This window comes from Nansenia antarctica, assembly GCF_963989245.1.
Source record: "Nansenia antarctica genome assembly, chromosome: 2".
In the NCBI taxonomy this organism is placed as follows: domain Eukaryota; kingdom Metazoa; phylum Chordata; class Actinopteri; order Argentiniformes; family Microstomatidae; genus Nansenia; species Nansenia antarctica.
Genome location: NC_137675.1, coordinates 9,049,892 through 9,068,838, shown reverse-complemented (window position 1 = coordinate 9,068,838; position 18,947 = coordinate 9,049,892).

Genomic DNA, 18,947 nt, shown 5'->3' with positions numbered 1-18,947 from the left:
CCTTTCTTCATGAGGTTCACACCAATCAGGGCTGGGGTCAATTCAATTAAAATTAGTCAATTCAGGAAGTAAACTGCAATTCCAATTCCAAATGTCCTCTATCCTTTTCAATGAGGAACATTTAAGAACTGGAATTTCAGTGAACTGCCTAAATTGAATGAAATTGAATGGACCCCAATGCTGACACCAATAACATTAGGCCTTTAACGTTATGTGACATACGGATACTAAAAAAGCTAAAAGCAGAACAACAAAACATGTTTACCTACTCGGAAGGACAGTAAAAACAGAGGGCGAAACACAGAAGCTCTAAACGGCCATAAGGAATTAACAATTACACATCACATCCACTGATTACTGGGGGTCCGTGTTGTTTCTGCCGTTTACAGTCCAGTTGTCTGATAGTAATTCACATCATTTTCATTGTGATGAGGTAGGACATTTGGACTTTCCTGCTGATCTAAAGCTTTACTGGCTTCTGTTAAACTGCATTTTGAGAGGTGTGGGATATGTGTTGACAATGCTCTCTGTTTGGCAGGATCACAAGGCAATTCCTTGTTTCTGTTGGACTCCCAGGAGGTCTCCTTCACACTTAATGTTTTTTCTCTTGGCAGGGGCCCACATAGGCCCTGTGGTTTCACTCTTGCCCCTCTTTCTCTTCCCAGGGCTGGGTTCAAAGAGGATCTGAACCTTAGTCTTTGAGGGCAAGTTGAGCAAAAGAGGCCTTTGTGGGTTGTTAACTGGAGAAAAGTAGTCCTCAAACGCTCCATCATCTTCATTGGGACAGGAAGAAGCATTCACTGAGCCCCTTGAGAGAGCAAAGGACCGTGCGGACAGAGATGCAGAAATACTACAAGCATCTTTATTTGTGGTTGATTTACTTTCTATGGGGGACTGCACTGTATGTTTTTTGTTGACTGATGGTAATCCTTTTGAGAGAGCAAAGGACCGTGCGGACAGAGATGCAGAAATACTACAAGCATCTTTATTTGTGGTTGATTTACTTTCTATGGGGGACTGCACTGTATGTTTTTTGTTGACTGATGGTAATCCTTTTGCTTTGTCAGTTGTCACTAGTGTCTTCTTGTTGCTTCTTTCCATCTTTCCTCTTTGAGCAAGGCTGAGCACCAACATATGGGTCATCAGAATCCGTATCTGCATGGACAAAATATGAGAATAAGTGAAGTAATATAGGTTAATTCTAACCAGTCATTTTAATCAATCATCAAACTCATCTCCCATTAGGTAAGTATTACAGATTAGACCAAGAACAATCCAAAGCAGAGAATCAACAAAGGATTCCCAAGTCCTTACCCAGCTGGGAGATGTGTGATGGTGTATTCCCAAGAGAAGGCTCGAGTTCAGGTGATAATCTGGACTCTGCCATCTCTGAAGCTGAGAGAATGCATTGATTAGAGTCACAGCAAGCAAACAGATTTCTCAGCTGAAGCACATACAATTCTATAGCGTTTCCATAGCGTAGTGGTTATCATGTTCGAAACTGGGGCAGAAACACATTTTGGGGGTAGTGGTGGTCTAGTGGATAGTGAGTTGGACTGGTGATCAGAGGGTCATGAGTTCAAATCCCACCTGGGAACACCACCACTAGTGTGCCCTTGAGTAAGGCACTTACCCTAAGTTACTCCAGGGAGACTGTCTCTGAAATCTCTAATTGTAAGTTGCTTTGTATAAAAGTGTCTGCTAAAATGTAAAAGATCTTGCTAGAATCATATTGGTGGCAGCAGAATGTTTAGAGTGTGTGTCATAACTGTCCTTGCACTTGTTATACATTATCATAACTGTAAATATCAGGTTCAATTGTAACCCTCGGGTCAAGCAATTGGTGATATATATAAGATATACCTGTGGGAGAAAGGTTCTCCCTTTCCTCTCTCATCTCTTTCAGTCGCTGTGCCATGGTGTCAGACCATTTCAGCAGAGGGCTGTAGACTATTCCATTCTCGTGATCAATGATGAAAGTGGACACATCTGTAACTGTGAACACAGAACATGTTCAAATGAAACCACCTTCAAGCACAAAGCTCTTTTAGACGCCAACTATAGTATTCTTCAGATGAACAGAGGTGTCTTACAAAAAGGTGACGACGGCACTGGATGAAGCTCTTTCATCATCTTGTCCAGTTTTTTCTTCATGCGTGTGTCATTTTCGGGGGTCAGCACGGGGTAGTCTTTTGGCTGCATAGAACGATGCTGGAACAAACAAAAAAACAATGTTATGTTTGGAATATAATCAAACTTATAAAGACAAGCTTTGACTTTTGACTTCACACAACCATGTCGTTTTTTTTTTTTGCCAAACACACAACTAGTTGACAATGATTCCACCTTTATCACCAGTGTCTAATGTCTTTTCATAGGCCTAAAGACTACTTCTGTATTACCCGGCAGGGTTCGACATTAACGGTTGCCCGATTGCCCGGGGCAAGTAAAACATTTGCCGGGTTTGTTTGCGCGACAGCAACGACGCTGCTGGATCCTGGTAATGCAGGAAGAACAGGACGGCGCAGGTGCCAGACCAGACTAGATGATTGTGAAGATATTATTAAAGCGTACCCCCTGTCCACCTGTCTGTCGATCAGTGCGTACGCTTTAATAATATCTTCACTCCACAATCATCTAGTCTGGTCTGGCGCCTGCGCCGTCCGTTGTTCTTCCTGCACACCGATACACAGATCCAGGATCCAGCAGCGTCGTTGCTGTTGCGTAAACAAACACAGCAAATGTTTTACTTGCCCCGGGCAATCGGGCAACCGTTAATGTCTAACCCTGCGCTGTCATTGTTTTTGTCTTAAGAATGTTACACATCACTTACTGCCCTTCTCTTGAGCGCAGGATTGGCTTCATCGTTGAAGGCAGGATACGGCTCTTCATCCACATGTTCACCGTCATCTTTACATCTGCATACGATGGAAATATGAAGTAAATAAAAAACATTTATTCTCTCCGAAAAGTTTTTTTCTTCTTTTAACTGTCAGTGACATCTTCTGGCCGGTATAAGTATTGCAAGGAAATAACAAGTCACCAACTGGGCATGCTGACAAACGAAATACCAATGTTAAACTCCATTGTTGTCATTACCACAATGTTGCACTTAACAGGGCAGAAAAAGCCAAGGTTTACCTGGCCACCCAGAGAACAGATACAAGCCTCACACCAGTCTTCTGGGCTTTATCCCATGTGGCTGGATGGCCGTATTGAAAGACCACATGGGTGACTCGCTTATTTAATCTTTTTGTCACCTGCAATTGTAGAAGGAAGGTCACAGTGTGAAGGACAAGAGTATCATTATATTTAAAAAACGTCAGTAAATGGTATGTAGGGGTTTAAACAGGGTTCCCACACCTTCTGAAACATCAAATTCAAGCACCTTTCAAGGACTTTCAAGACTTCATTCCCTCAAGTTCAAGGACCCAACATGGCATAGTTTGAGACAGATCTAGATGAGAATTGATATAATAGGAACTATCCGCTCACAGACAACAATTAAAAAGAGAGGCTTTTGAATGTGTGAACACAGGTCTCTTGCCTTATATATTGTGAACAATATATTGTGAAATATGTGTATATAAGTTACTGTGTTAAGTTAAGCAATGTGGCTTATCTACTATAATTAGGTTAAACATTTTTAGGTTTTTTGTTTTCGCACAGCTGCTGGATGATGGACTTGGAGTAATTCTCCGTTTTGCTTCTGGACCACACATCAACATAGGCCACAACATCTGCACAAAATACCAATAGCTCACACTCGGATTTAGATGTATAGACAAACAGTTGAGATACCAACGCCACTCTTCTAATTCTAAATGATTTTTAGTAATAGAGTTAGACATCAAATGAAAGCAATGTCTCACATCTGACCCAATGCAGTGTCAGACTACATCAGCATTTTGGCCTACCCATAGGTGAAAGTGGGCCGGAACGGTCCGGTGCTGCGTTCCGGCAAGACTTTCTGTGCCGGAACGCCGTTGGGGGAAGAGATGCAGCTGCCTGTCAATCAAAATCCGATTGCTGCAGAGTGCAGAAGCAATCACGATTCACGATCCATAATTTCCAACAAGGAAACACATGGTTGACGTTATGTTTCCTTGCGTCTATTTTAATACCTTTGAAAAGGACATGTTAACCCGCTTTACAGTAGACCCGACGCGACGTGGTTGGGTGGGCAGCACTGGGCACTGAGACAGTCCGACCAGGATTACAGTCGCGCTGTATGGAAGCATATAGTGGACTTTATTCAAATGTTAATGCAATTTGAGATTGCATTTGCATGTTCCACTTTTGCATGCATTCTTTCAGACAATATTCAAATTCAAATGCAATTCTAATGATTTTCATTTTCATGTACCTGATGTGCACATTCGCTGTCAATATTAAAATGATAATGCAAAGCCATTTGACATTTAATTTTCAAAGTCATGCGCTGCTTTGTAGCTGACAAAATTCAAAAGTTCATTCAAATGTGAAAATTACTATGCAATCCCAAAATAGCATATTCATTTGCCACTTTTGCCTGCGTTAATTGAGTCAATATTCAAATTGTAATGCAATAATGTGATACGCAATTGCATTTACATGTTCTAGTAAACACATCCGCTTTGTAGCTGACAAAATTCAAATGTTCATTCTAATGTGAAAATTACTATGCAATCCCAAAATAGCATATTCATTTGCCACTTTTGCCTGCGTTATTTGAGTCAATATTCAAATTGTAATGCAATAATGTGATTAGCAATTGCATTTATATGTTCTAGGAAACACATCCGCTCATTAGAATTGCATTTGAATTTGAATATTGTCTGAAAGAATGCATGCAAAAGTGGAACATGCAAATGCAATCTCAAATTGCATTAACATTTGAATTTAGTCCACTATATACCTCCATAAGCAAGCCGTGTTGCCAGATTGGGCTACTTTTGGTCACACTGGACGGGTGGATTCGACAGCTTTTAGACTGGTTGGGCTGGAAATTGTCAATTCCATCTGGCAACCCTGGTAGCAAAATATGTGCATACGTATCTGGTAGCCTACTGGTACTTTCAAATTGCATCGTATTATTATTATTATTATTATTAATAATAATTACAATTTACAATACAAATACAACAATTGGGGGTCCCTCAAATAAAATTTGGGAGCACTGCGCAAGCACAACATCAACCTCCAAGGCTTGATTCTGACCCAGGAAAAACCCTGGTATGTACTGTATAACATGATAGCCATCTATGAGCAATGCACTGTATATAAGATGATGACCAAGGGTCTTTCTGCTGCTGACCAAGGGGTTGAGTTCACTTGATGAGGCCCAATTTAGTTTTAGACTCTGTAGGCTACTGTGACGATCCACACTTGAACCAATAGTGGGCGCTATACATCTGTTGTCCTGTTGACCGTCTCTCTTGGTTCCAGATGGGCACAGGTGGGGGTGATCATCCTAATTGTCCCAGGAACTTTAAGAGGGGGTCAAATTGATGGACTCGCTCTCTTCCTTGTCGACCAGCAGCCGTTTTTGGTTGTCGTTACTATTTTCTTTATCATTATTTCTATTTAACAATATATTCTTTAATAAATCTCCTATTATTGTTATCCATGTGTCGTCTCCCTTTTTGTCACCTTGTCAAGAGCCAGGCAAGCGTAACACTACTGTATTTGTTTATTAAGACTTAAGATATATTATCTGAATTTCTCTTGTTTTATCAAATGTTCCAATTATTTTCATTTCTTGTGCTGGTTTAAAATTGCAGGAAACTAGCACAAATAATTGTGTGGGAGAGAGGGGCCGCCGCTACCAAAACGTGCACAGTTTTGGGTCGCTCCACCACCAAAAACTCTCACTCCAAACTTTTGGTGAAACTTGGCAGCCCTAAAGTGTTTCTAATTTCGACACCAACACCACGATGTGTGTGTTCAGGGATGCATGAAGCTGGGGGCAGGAGGAGAACTATATGAAACGATGAAGGTTGGGGTAGTAGCCTATAGTTCCTGTAAGAAACCCACTTTCACCCCTGGGCCTACCTTTAAGGATGGCAGCAGAGTTGCTGTTTGTGGTCATCTTATTCACATTCACCTGTAATCATGAACATGACAATAATTAGTGTGCTTGCTACTTCTCCTACATCTTATGCCAAAAATATGACCCAGCTGGTGTATGCGGTGCAGGTTTATGTATGATAAGAAACAGGAAAGTGAGTTATTACTCTGATAACAAACAGGAAAGATGACAGTTGAACAGTTGAACAATAGCAATGGAATTTCAAACCCAACAAGAGGGTCCTGGAATGTTGTGAGATTAGCATTGGGATGGATGACATGTTTCTGTACTTCACACAAATGGTGGAATGTTCAAAACTCCACACTTGGCAGTTGGGAATTTCCATTTCAAACCCATTTTCGACAACTTTTAAGGTACACAAAACATACAGATGTACATCTGGTTCCCAGGATTACTACGGTGTGACTTTCTAAGCTGTGACATTTATACGTTTTGAGACAGAGCTGGCTGAAGCTGGGCATGCTTTTCTCAAACTACTATTGGTATTGGGACGCATAGGCGACTCCTCAACACAACACACACATTACGTATAAATATCATTTCAACTTTATAACTTATTTTAAATATATATATATATATATATATATATATATATATATATATATATAGACCACTTACGTGCACATCTATGGTGACCACACACTCCAAACCAAGTGTTAATGTGCAGAACACTTTTAACATAACTCGAGCCGAGAGTTGTCGGCCATGTTTTTTGTTTTTGAAAAATATCAGTTGGCGCATGTATGTTAACCCTTAACCGCCCGTTGTCATACTCGATGGGGCGATTACGTGATGGCTGATTCGACACGATTGCACACAGCTAGATATGTAACATCAATTTAGTCACCAATATACCATACCTAGGATTATATTTCAGCAAGATTATCTTGAGTTGCAAACGTTGTTCGAGCGATGCGTCAAGAAAGGCAGCTCAACAGCTTGGAACTTCGCTTCCGGCGGGTCTGGGGGCGGGACTTGTAGTCAACCAGCCCAGAGATAGGCCGAGCCATTTTAGACAAGGGAATCCACCTGTTACCTATCTGTCACAGAGACTTGTGGGGATTGCCTGAAATACCACTAGTTTATTACCCAAAAATAAAGAAGATTATTTTTCATTGTAATTCGTAGATTACATGATTTCCATGTATACAATGAGCCCGTTCTCCGATTTCTACCTCTCTATGGTGATCCCGGTATCACAACAGAAGGGTTGTTGATTACGAATTAAAGGCTAAAGATGATTTATACCACCACTGTATGAATGAATGAATGAATGAATGGTCTTTATTGTCATTGATATAGTACAGGTACCAAACAACGAAATTTGGGAGGGGGGGCTCCCCTGGTGCTAGGAAAAAAAAACTAAAAACAAGAAGGGAAAAGAGCTGGTTTACATAAATAAAGGCTATGTACACTATCCACTATACTATACTATACAACTAAAACACTGTGCTGTACTCTATGCTATGCTATACCTATTCTAACATTTCCTATCTCTGAACCTTATGTACGCAAATGTAAGCAAACTATGGAAAATTTATAAATAGTGAAATACATTCTTAGAAATGTCTACCGTGTCATGATTACAAAGATACCACTTGAACACACACACTGTGACACGTTGGTCACACGCGCGGGCACACACGCGCGCATGCGCGATGCGCGCGAAACACACACACAACACACAGTTTCAGATCTACTAACGGGTCTTGTCATCGTTGGCATCGCGAATCATAGCGAATCATAGCGCTACCTATGGCCGGAAAGGGCAGAACCTATGACCGGAACCGGAAAAGTGGGAAATTCTGGTAGGGTGGGAAAATCCTGTACCTAAGAAAATGTTTATATCTTTGCACTCGATCAAATTTCTGGACCCTCCTTTCATGACTTTTCCAAGATATGTGCGTTCTACCACCCAGTATCCTTACATTTTCAAAACACATCAGGATAAGCTAATATAAAGCTATTTTGCAGTTTTTCTGTGTCGGAAGCAGGCTAATGTACAAGCGGACAACTAGTGGTCGTTGTGTGTAAATAGCAGCTTGAGCATTGTAAAGTGGGAGCTCTTTTAGAGGTATGGTAGCTTGCCGCCATTGGTGTGTGAATTTGTGTGTGAATGGGTGAATGAGAGGCCGTTGTAAAGCGCTTTGGATAAAGGCGCAGTCCATTTACCATTTTTAGTAGGTAAAAAGGCACGGCTGTTCTAGTGTTAATCTCTGTTCGTAGGCGTCTGTTTCGATCTAAGGTTCTGCCTGGGGATCTGTAGTGGTGAGCGGTACCTGAGGATGTGGGACCACACACACACACACACACACACACACACACACACACACGAGAGAGAGACAGACAGACAGACAGACAGACACACACACGGGAGACAGACATAGAGAGACACACACCGACACACATACAGACAGACACACACACAGAGACACACACACACCATAGATCAGGGGGGGGGGGTGCAACTTGATATTTAAATTCTCATGTTGGCGGGGGGCCCTGACTTATTTTGGGGGTACTTTCGCCTGGTGTAAACCTGAACCCTGCCCCTACCTGAACCCTGCCCCTACCTGGTGTAAACCTGAACCCTGCCCCTACCTGCCAGGCAGCAGCTTGGCGATCTCCACCCAGCGGTTCCCGAGGCGTTTGTGGGCTTCGTAGAAGATCATGTCCTCGTCGTGGGTCCAGCAGGACTTCTTCACCTCGGGGTTCAGGTGGTAGTGCCAGCGCTCCCGACACTGCCTGCCGTTCCGCCCGTGGAGTTGTTTGGCAATGACGGACCAGCTCCTGGTGCCGTACTTCTGGACCAACTCGGTGACCTGGGAGTGGAGGAGAACACAAAGGTTAACAGGGCTGTTTTTGTTTGATCTGGGCCTAGATTAAGCCTATACCAGGGGGTAGGCTGGTGGAGGATGGGCTCGTCGTAATGCATGGGATGGAAGGAGGCACGGTATCAAACACGTGAGACGGTTCTCCCGATTTCTACCTCCACCAGCCTCCACGGGCCTATGCCTACGCCTGCTTAAAAACAAGCATCTTCAGAATAATTTCATTGCTGTATCTATGGGAGAGTTCTCCATCGGAAGTGTGATTCTAGTCCTAGACTTGGTTTAAAAAGAACGTTAGTGTGTCCGGAGGAAACCCGCCCTTGAGTAGTATGTGGCTGATGAACATTGAGTAGACAGACGTGAAGAGTGAAAGAAAGTCGATGTTGATGTGTGTCTTCACCCTATGGTCCTCTTCCTTGGTCCACGTTCCCTTCACCAGCTCTGGGTTCAGAACCTTCTGCCACGATTGCTGACACTGGATGTCGGACCTCTGTCGGAGGAGAGAAACGTAAAGAAAATGGTAGAACGTGAGTCGGAGTCTTCTACGTTACACACACGCACGCGCAGATTGTGACCAAATAACCAGCCTAGGACGACAACTTAATATTTCCAAGCTTTATGACAGTCAAACAGACTGTCTATGCATGTCTATGTTAGATATTAGTTGCTAGTGTTTCTGTATAATATAATATTATGCAGCTGTTTATTTATTAAAAGACAGTTTGCCTGTGAACTGTGTCACACAGGGCAGGCTGGTGGAGGTAGGCGGAGAGGACGGGCTCATTGTAATGCATGGAATGTTGTGTTTGATACCTTTCCTCATTCCATTCCATGTATTACTATGAGCCTGTCCTCCGATTTCTACCTCCACAAGCCTCCACTGGTGTTACACAATGTTTGTTTGCCTTGAATTTATCTGCAATGAGACTCCAGTCATAGTCTTCATCCTGCTCCACCAGCCTCTTCAGCTTCTCATCCTTGAAATCAAGAGATGAATACAGATACTCTGAACCAGAGAAATGCGTAGGAAGACTACAGTGGAGGTTGGTGGAGGTAGAAATCGGAGGATGGGCTCATTGTAATGCATGAAATGGAATAAGGAATGGTAGCAAACACGTGTGTCAAACACATTCAGTTCCATGCCATGTCCATGGTGCATTCAAGTGCTCCTCTGAAACTCTGAGCTTCCCACCAAGACTTAGCATTGGATTTAGCGTAGAGCTCTCTGTTGACTAATTCTGAGATTAGTGCCAAATTTAGAGATCTCAAAGGTACACAGGTTTCTGAGTTGAAAATGCTCAAATTACCAATTTTTGAGGAGTACTTGAATGTAGCATAAACCCCTAACTGATCCCAACCTTCCTCTGGTTCGAGATAACCAGCTCTGGGACATGTGTCACTGTATTAACTTTTCATTAAATGTTGATCTCTGTTGAAAATGTTTCCCTGTGTTTTATAATGTTGGAATTGTGTATATATGTCACTGTAAATTATGCTTATGCAGGGCTCCCTTGTAACAGAGACCCTGGTCTCAATGGGACTCTCTATTAAAATAAATATTAAATACATTTTTAAAAAGTATGAGCTTATTTTCCTACCCTGAACTGAATATCAAGAAAAGGTTACAACATAAGTCACTCATTGTAGTTTAGAAACCTTTGCTTTTTTGAGGGTGGGTGAAAACTGTTTTTAATTTCTCTTCAAATATCACCAGACAAGACAAAAACATTAAAGATTTAAGCCAAGATTGTTTTTCCCCAGACTTGATGAAGACTCTCTAAATCCAGGACTAAGGGTCTTAATCTGGGCCAGGTGGTCTAACCCCAGGTGACCCCAGGTGAGACGACCAGCCCAGATGAGGAGGTGGTCCTACCTGAGAAGGAGAGAAGGCCACGGTCTTGGCGGGGGTCAGCTGGGGAGACGAGTCACTGCTCGTCAGGGTGGAGTGAGAGGTGCTCAGCCTGGACACGGAGGGGGAGGAGGCGGGCAGGAGCTCTATGTCGCTCCTGCTCAGGTCGGAGACGGGGCCTGAGTCGTCACACAGCTCATTACCGGGTACTTCCTGCATGTCGCCGCAGGGCAGGGGCGTAGCTTCCTGTCTCAGTGGCGAGGTCACTTCCTCCGCCACCTCGCTCCAGGCTACAGGGTCCTGTAGAGAGGGACCATGACAACAATGACAGGTATGATTGGTTCTCTCTGGCCCTGTCTAGAACAGCGGTGGCCCTATGGGACTAGGGACCTGTTGGGTCGATCTGACAGGATTGAAGTGGGACGATAAATAAATATTAAATACATTTGTAAAAAGTATGAGCTTATTTTCCTACCCTGAACTGAATATCAAGAAAAGGTTACAACATAAATCAACTCTATGGGGTAAAACATTACCTCTTCCCTGGACCACTTCACTTTCTGCAATGTTTTGTGATTTTTTAACTCCATGCATTCCCTTTTGCACAGTGTATGGTCTATGGTTCCACTGAAAAATCAAGACCAAGAGTTGTATGGTTAATTAATGTTAATAACTGTTAGATCCAATAGCCCAAGTTAAACAATAATGAGGGAACATTTTTCAAGAGGACTAATGTATACAATTTTAAGCAGAAATTCTATGTTTTAAGTATAAGTATAACAAACAACCCTTTTGGCCTGACAATTCGGACACTGTCAAAGCCCTACCCAAGCTCCCATCCCAGGATGTCTGTTGCCAAGCAACAATGCTGAAAGGAGATCAGGAGGAGAGGGGGGAGAGGGAGTAGAGACATCCTAACCTATTGGTGACACATCTAGTTTATACATTGGCCTTGACCATCTACCATGCAATGCTGCCTGGTTTATAGCTATTATGTCAAGCTGAACAGACTGGAGTAGCCTTTCACTAGTTCTTCTTCTTTACCATATCTAGCCAAGTTCCTGGGGAAATGTTGATGTGTCACTGATTGTCTTGCAAACTTACCAAGCCCTCTTCTTGCTGCCAGTGGACATGGTGGTCACGATGGTCCCTCCAATTCACTGACTAGTAACTACTGACTAGCTAAGAAACCAAAAAGAAAAGCGTGATTAGCCGTGATATAGAAATGAGCTGCTGCCGCTAGCAAGTTGTCAAGCTAGCTGGCTACTAGCAACTAGCTAGCGAGCTGAAGTCAACAAAACGACTTTGTGAGTCAATGAAATGACAGCTGTAATATTAATAGTCATTAATGTGGGTTTTACACGACGACTAGCATGTGATCAAACACTGTCATTCTGTAGTTTAAGTATGAATGTGTATGTACATTACAGACCTACCTTCCGTCTAACTGACAGTTGCTCCGTGTTTGTCCACTTCACGCGCCTGTCCCCTCACGCGCCTGTCCGCTCACACCCCTGTCCCCTCACACCCTTTCCAGGTGTGGATCAGCTGGAAACCAGGTCATTCTCAGAAGTACAGTATCTGTTGCTGTACTATGATATGTATTTACTAAATACACATAAGTGTTTCACATAAGTCACACCTGCGTTATCAATTATCAATGTGTTATCATTATCAACTGATCAGAAGTTGCTTTATGGCAGGGGAAGATACTCTGCTATTAGTGTCACCTCCAAACGTATGCACAGAACATCAGAAGGATACGACCATTCCTTACCAGAGAGGCAGCGCAACTCTTGACCCAGGCACTGGTCATCTCCCGCCTGGATTACTGCAATGTACTCCTGGCTGGGCTCCCCGCTTCAGCCATTAGACCTCTGCAGCTCATCCAGAATGCTGCTGCCCGGCTGGTATTCAACCTCCCCAAATACTCGCATGTCACCCCTCTCCTTCGCACCCTTCTCCCCTGCACTGGCTCCCGATAGCAGCTCGCATTAGATTCAAGACCCTGGTGCTTGCATACCAGGCAGCTAAAGGGACAGCCCCTGCCTACTTGAAGGAAATGGTAACCCCCCAAACCCCTGCCCGTGGAATGAGCTCCCCACGGCCGTCAGAACGGCTGAGTCACTACCCATCTTCCGTCGTAGACTGAAGACCCATCTCTTCAGGTTACATCTTAACTGCTCCTCCTGAGGCATCTTCTGACCCTCACCACTACGTCTCCTAAAGACACCCGCTTTCCCCTCTACTGTGTCCCTACGAACTTCTATTGCCCCCCTTGTACTGTTTCTCAGTTTCTCCAGAAAAAAGAAAGAAAAAAAGTTTTAGTAGAAGGCGATAGGGAGAAGTTTTTTTCTTCTATCAGTGGCCCCGGGCCCGAGCTAGATTACTCTTCCTGCAACGAATGGTGGATTGCTGATTCACATGCTTAGTATTCAAATGTATTGATTGTAAATCGCTTTGGAATAAGGCGTCTGCTAAATGCCAAAAATGTAAATGTAAATGTAAATGTATGCTGCCACCCGGTGGTCTTTCGTTGTATGGCCCTACCTGCCCAAGAGAAACGGTCCAGTCAGACAGACCGTTTTTGGCTTATCACCTGGGCCCAGTACATTAAAAAAATCTAGATGATCGCTGATTTCCCATACTACTCAAAAAAAAGATCACACATATGATCTGATCCTAGCAAAACAGAATCCGGATCATTCCGATCCAGATTAAAGCTTTTGAAATAGGCTACTAGGCCCAGGATATTATCAAAATTATGAAAATATGACTGATCGAATGTAGTGGTGTGCACAAAGCTTCTGAGATCAGGATATTATAAGGAAGTGAATTCAAAGTCAAAGGCAGTATGTATTAGTGACCACAATACAAAAATATCAAGTAATAACTTTATTGTTGGGTTGAAAATTCACACATGCAAACACCAATGTTGTAGCCATGGTATCATTCTCCAATCTTTTTTTATTAGCAAACAAGAAGAAAAAAAATGAAGGAACTGAACGACTCCAGTTTCTGTACAGATCGAAGTATACTACAATATATACTATTACAATACAAGTAATTAGGTCAGCAGTCACAAAGAAACAAACTTCAAGTTTGTTGAATCAGTGTTGTCTGAGTTAGGCAAGTTTAAACATTTCCTTGCAATGTTTCCTTGGACTGACAATATCATAGACTATATTTGAGTATAGCTAGTACATAGGGCTGGTTTCACAGACAAGGCTTAGGACTAATCCTAGACTAAAAAGCATCTTCAATGGAGATTTTACATTGAAAGTGTGATTTAGTCCAGGACTAGGCTTTGCCTTGTCTGTGAAACCGGCCCATGGTTTTTTTCTAACGTTCTGAAAGTGCTAAGTTTTAGATTTTGTTCACTTGAAAGAAAGAAAAACCTTGGAGCTTTGAAAAATAGTACTTGGCTGCAATTGTTCACATTTTTTAGGCAGGTAGCTTTACAAATAGTCCACTTTTTTGCCCAAATAAGAAACCTTGTACTGAAGACTTTGTAAGACTCAAGGATTTAAGGCCATATGCTGACAATGGCAGCGCCCGACGATACCAAATCATTCTAGAACGACATGGTGATCCGGAAATACTCCATAATCTGGGGTTGGCAACAAAATTGTGTAAACTGACAGAACGCAGCCATAAGTCCCAATGTAATTAAACTTTAATTAGTCACAACAGTGAGAACTCTGCCTTCAAAACACATGGGGCCGGATTCACAAACGAGGCTTTAAGCCTAATCATAGACTAAAAAGCATCTTCAATTAAGATTTTACATTGAGGGCTGGTTTCACAGACAAGGCTTAGGACTAATCCTAGACTAAAAAGCATCTTCAATGGAGATTTTACATTGAAAGTGTGATTTAGTCCAGGACTAGGCTTAAGCCTTGTCTGTGAAACCGGCCCTAAGAGTCTCAGTCTCAATGCCCATGAGGTCTGTTACCACCAAACAGTCTGAGACTCCATCCCTACTCTTACATTTAACTCCTAACACTTCCTGTGTTTATGGTTAATACAATGCTCCTAATGAGGTCAAACACACAATCCATTGGATTACGCATCTCTCTCCTGTTGTGACTAAAGATATGATATGCCATTAGACACAACTCAAATAAATCTTCCCCCTGTGTCGTCTTTCAAGGGGCAATGGAACTGTCAATGTCTGGACCATGGTGCTTCCTCTTGTGTATCAACAGGTTGGAGGACTGACTGAAACTCTTCCCACACTGGGAGCAGTGGTATGGCTTCTCTCCTGTGTGAATCCTGTGATGTAACTTTAGATGTCCTAGTCGACTGAAACTCTTCTCACACTGGGAGCAGTGGTATGGCCTCTCTCCTGTGTGAATTCTCTGATGTGACTTCAGCTCTCCTAGTCGACTGAAACCCTTCCCACACTGGGAGCAGGGGTATGGCCTCTCTCCTGTGTGAATTCTCTGATGTACATTTAGGGATGTAGAATGACTGAAACTCTTCTCACATTGGGAGCAGTGGTATGGCCTCTCTCCTGTGTGTATTCTCTGATGTGACTTTAGATGTCCTAGTCGACTGAAACACTTCTCACACTGGGAGCAGGGGTATGGCCTCTCTCCTGTGTGAATTCTCTGATGTGACTTCAGATCTCCTAGTTGACTGAAACTCTTCCCACACTGGGAGCAGGGGTATGGCCTCTCTCCTGTGTGAATTCTCTGGTGTGACTTTAGATGTCCTAGTTGACTGAAACTATTCCCACACTGGGAGCAGTGGTATGGCTTCTCACCTCTGTGCATTCTCTGATGTCTATTTAGGTGTCCTAGTTCACTGAAACTCTTTCCACACTGGGAGCAGTGGTACGGCTTATCCCCTGTGTGTACTCTTTCATGTCTCTTTAGGTCAGGGTTAGGGTGGTGATTCTTAAGTCTTGAGCTCCTCCGTCTGTGTTGTTTATGGTTTCCTGATGTGGTGGAGCTGGGCTCGCTGTCTGAGCCTGGGTTGGAGCTCTCTCCTGTAATAGCAACATATACAGGATTAGAAACAATTAGATTAGATTAAATGTTAGTTTGTCATTGCTGAGTACAAGTACCAGACAACGAAATGCAGTTTAGCATCTAACGAGAAATGATATAAAAACATGACAGTGATAGGTACAGTATGGCGAGTACGATAGTTAGAGGCATATATACAGTTATGAGCTATGTACAGTATGGCATGTACAGATGTATAGATCAGAATAGATTCAATTTAATTGTCATGGCAAAGTACAAGTACTATACAACGAAATGCAGTTTAGCATCCAACCAAAAGTGCAAATAGTGATATACGGGCATGATAAATAGAACAAGAATGGTAGTGAGGAATAACTATGCAATATACAGTATGTGCAGACGTAATATTGTTATACAGTTATAAGATATGTACAGTGAGGTAGCTTCTGTACAGTATCTAATAGGGGTGTAACGGATCACGGATAATCCGTGATCCGTACGGATCGCCCCCCACGGTTCGGCACGCATGTGTACCGCGGATCAATTGCAAAATGTAACCAAGTAATAATATTACTTAATATTAGTTAATATCCCTTGTAAATCACAATGTAGAGTTGCCATGAAAAGATAGACGCGACAGTTGCATGCTTTGTTTTACTCTAAAGCGCAATGATAGGTTGATAAAAAAAGAAAAAATCCAGAACAACAAGGCTGCGTTCGTAAATTCGCTCTGGAATCTGATCAGCATTCATGGAACGCCTCGTCCAATCAAATTACTTGGTCCCTTTATGACGTCGGACCCAGTGTGCTCTCCGGCGCTCTCAGAGCAAATTTACGAACGCAGCCCAAGTGTATCATGGCGAGTGCTGCTAATGTTGGCGACAGAGAAGAACTCGAAATGCCTCCCTCGTCATTTAAATCCCATGTATGGGAGCACTTTGGCTTCTCTGTCAATTATAACAATGACGGACAGTGTCATTGGAAGTGTGGTCGATAAAAAAGTTACGGTGTTTAAGCGTTGTGCAACGAGAAAGTCGTACGAGCATGGCCACACATTTGCCGCGACATCACCCTGGTGTGTTGACGGGAGGCACGAAAAAGGCAGCTTGACAACTTCTGATAATGTAGCCAATTTTTTCATACCATGTTTAAAGTAAGGTTTCACTTTATTATTTAGTTAAAAGTGGTATAAAACATGTTTATTTGTCTGCTTTAAAGTGCCCAGTGATTCACTGCTGCAACCAGGTGCCTCCTCCCTCTCTCCTACTGCATCATTTAAGTTGAATGTGTGTTTCTGTTTAATATGTAGCCTAATGTTTGAGAGTAGAATATGTTATGTATGCATATATATATATATATATATATATATATATATATATATATATATATATATATACACACACACACATATATATACAGTATATCTCAAAAGTGAGTACACCCTTTAGATTTTTGCAAATATTCTGTTATATCCTTTCAGGGGATAACATTATCCTACTGAAACTTTGGTATAACTTAAAGTAGTCAGTGTGCTGCTTGAATAACAGTATAGATGTATTGTCCTTTGAAAAGTACTCAGTACACAGCTGTTAATGTCTAAACAGCTGGCAACAAAAGTGAGTACACCCCATAGTGAACATATAATTGTGCCCAATGATGTTGTTTTCCCGCCCTGGTGTCATGTGACTCGTTAGTGTTACAAGGATTCAGGTGTAAATGATAAGCAGGGCTGTTAAATGTGGTGTTTTGGGCACAATTCTCTCTGAATGCTGGACAACATGGCACCTCATGGCAAGGAACTCTCTGAGCGGATGAAAAAAAGGATTATTGCGCTTCACAAAGATGGCCTTGGCTATAAGAAGATTGCCAACACCCTGAAAATGAGTTGCAGCACAGTGGCTAAGATCATACAGCGGTTTTCCAGGACAGGTTCCACTCGGAACAGGCCTCGCCAGGGTCGACCAAAGAAGTTGAGTCCATGTGCTCAGCGTCATATCCAGAGGTTGGTTTCCAAAAATAGACGTGCGAGTGCTTCCAGCATTGCTGCAGAGGTTGCAGAAGTGGGATGTCAGCCTGTCAGTGCCCAGACCATACGCCGCACACTGCATCAAATCGGTTTGTATGGCCGTCGCCCCAGACAGAAGCCTCTTCTGAAACCGATGCATAAGAAAGCCCGCAAACGGTTTGCTGAAGACAATGAATCCAAGAACATGAGTTACTGGAACCATGTCCTGTGGTCTGATGAGACCAAAATAAACCTGTTTGGGTCAGATGGTGTCCGGCGTGTGTGGCGGCACCCTGGTGAGGAGTACCAAGACAAATGTGTTTTGCCTACAGTCAAGCATGGTGGGGGCAGCATCATGGTCTGGGGCTGCATGAGTGCTGCCGGCACTGGGGAGCTGCATTTCATTGAGGGACACATGAATTCCAATATATACTGTGACATCCTGCAGCAGAGCATGATCCCCTCTCTTCGGAAACTGGGCCGTTTTTTAGGGCAGTTTTCCAACATGATAATGACCCTAAACACACCTCCAAGATGACAACGGCCTTGCTGAAGAAACTGAAGGTTAAGGTGATGGACTGGCCAAGTATGTCTCCAGACCTAAACCCAATTGAGCACATGTGGGGCATCCTCAAGAGGAAGGTGGAGGAGTGCAAGGTGTCCAACATCCGTGGGCTCCGTGATGTCGTCATGGAGGAGTGGAAGAAGATTCCAGAAGCAACCTGTGCAGCTCTGGTGAATTCCATGCCCAGGAGCAGGGTTTCCGTTAGAAAAAATGTGTGCCGGTCAACGTGTCCGGGAAGATTTCAATTTACCGGACAAACGTGAGAAATTCCGGTCATCATATTCAAATATAATATAGCTGTTTGTTGCGGTGATTAGCTGTTGTGTAGCCTATATATGCCGTTTAATGTATATTTCTCATCCGATACGATTAGATGCGAGCTATATAATAAATATAATATAGGCTTTCATGATTCGCATGCGCGCTATGCCATGTCCAGCGCTGAACGCGCGCCACAATGTCAACGGAGTCGCTGTGGCGCTAAATGCCCTCACTCAAGACACAATCTGGAGCCTTAACTGCTTTCAGTATCTCAGTCAGTCCCACATACGGATGACATGCGATGCCATTTTTTGCCATGTGAAATGCAACTTGTAGCTGAGAGTGCAGCTTATTGTTAGCCGTTTCATTAGCCTGCTCACAGTGGCCTTGCAT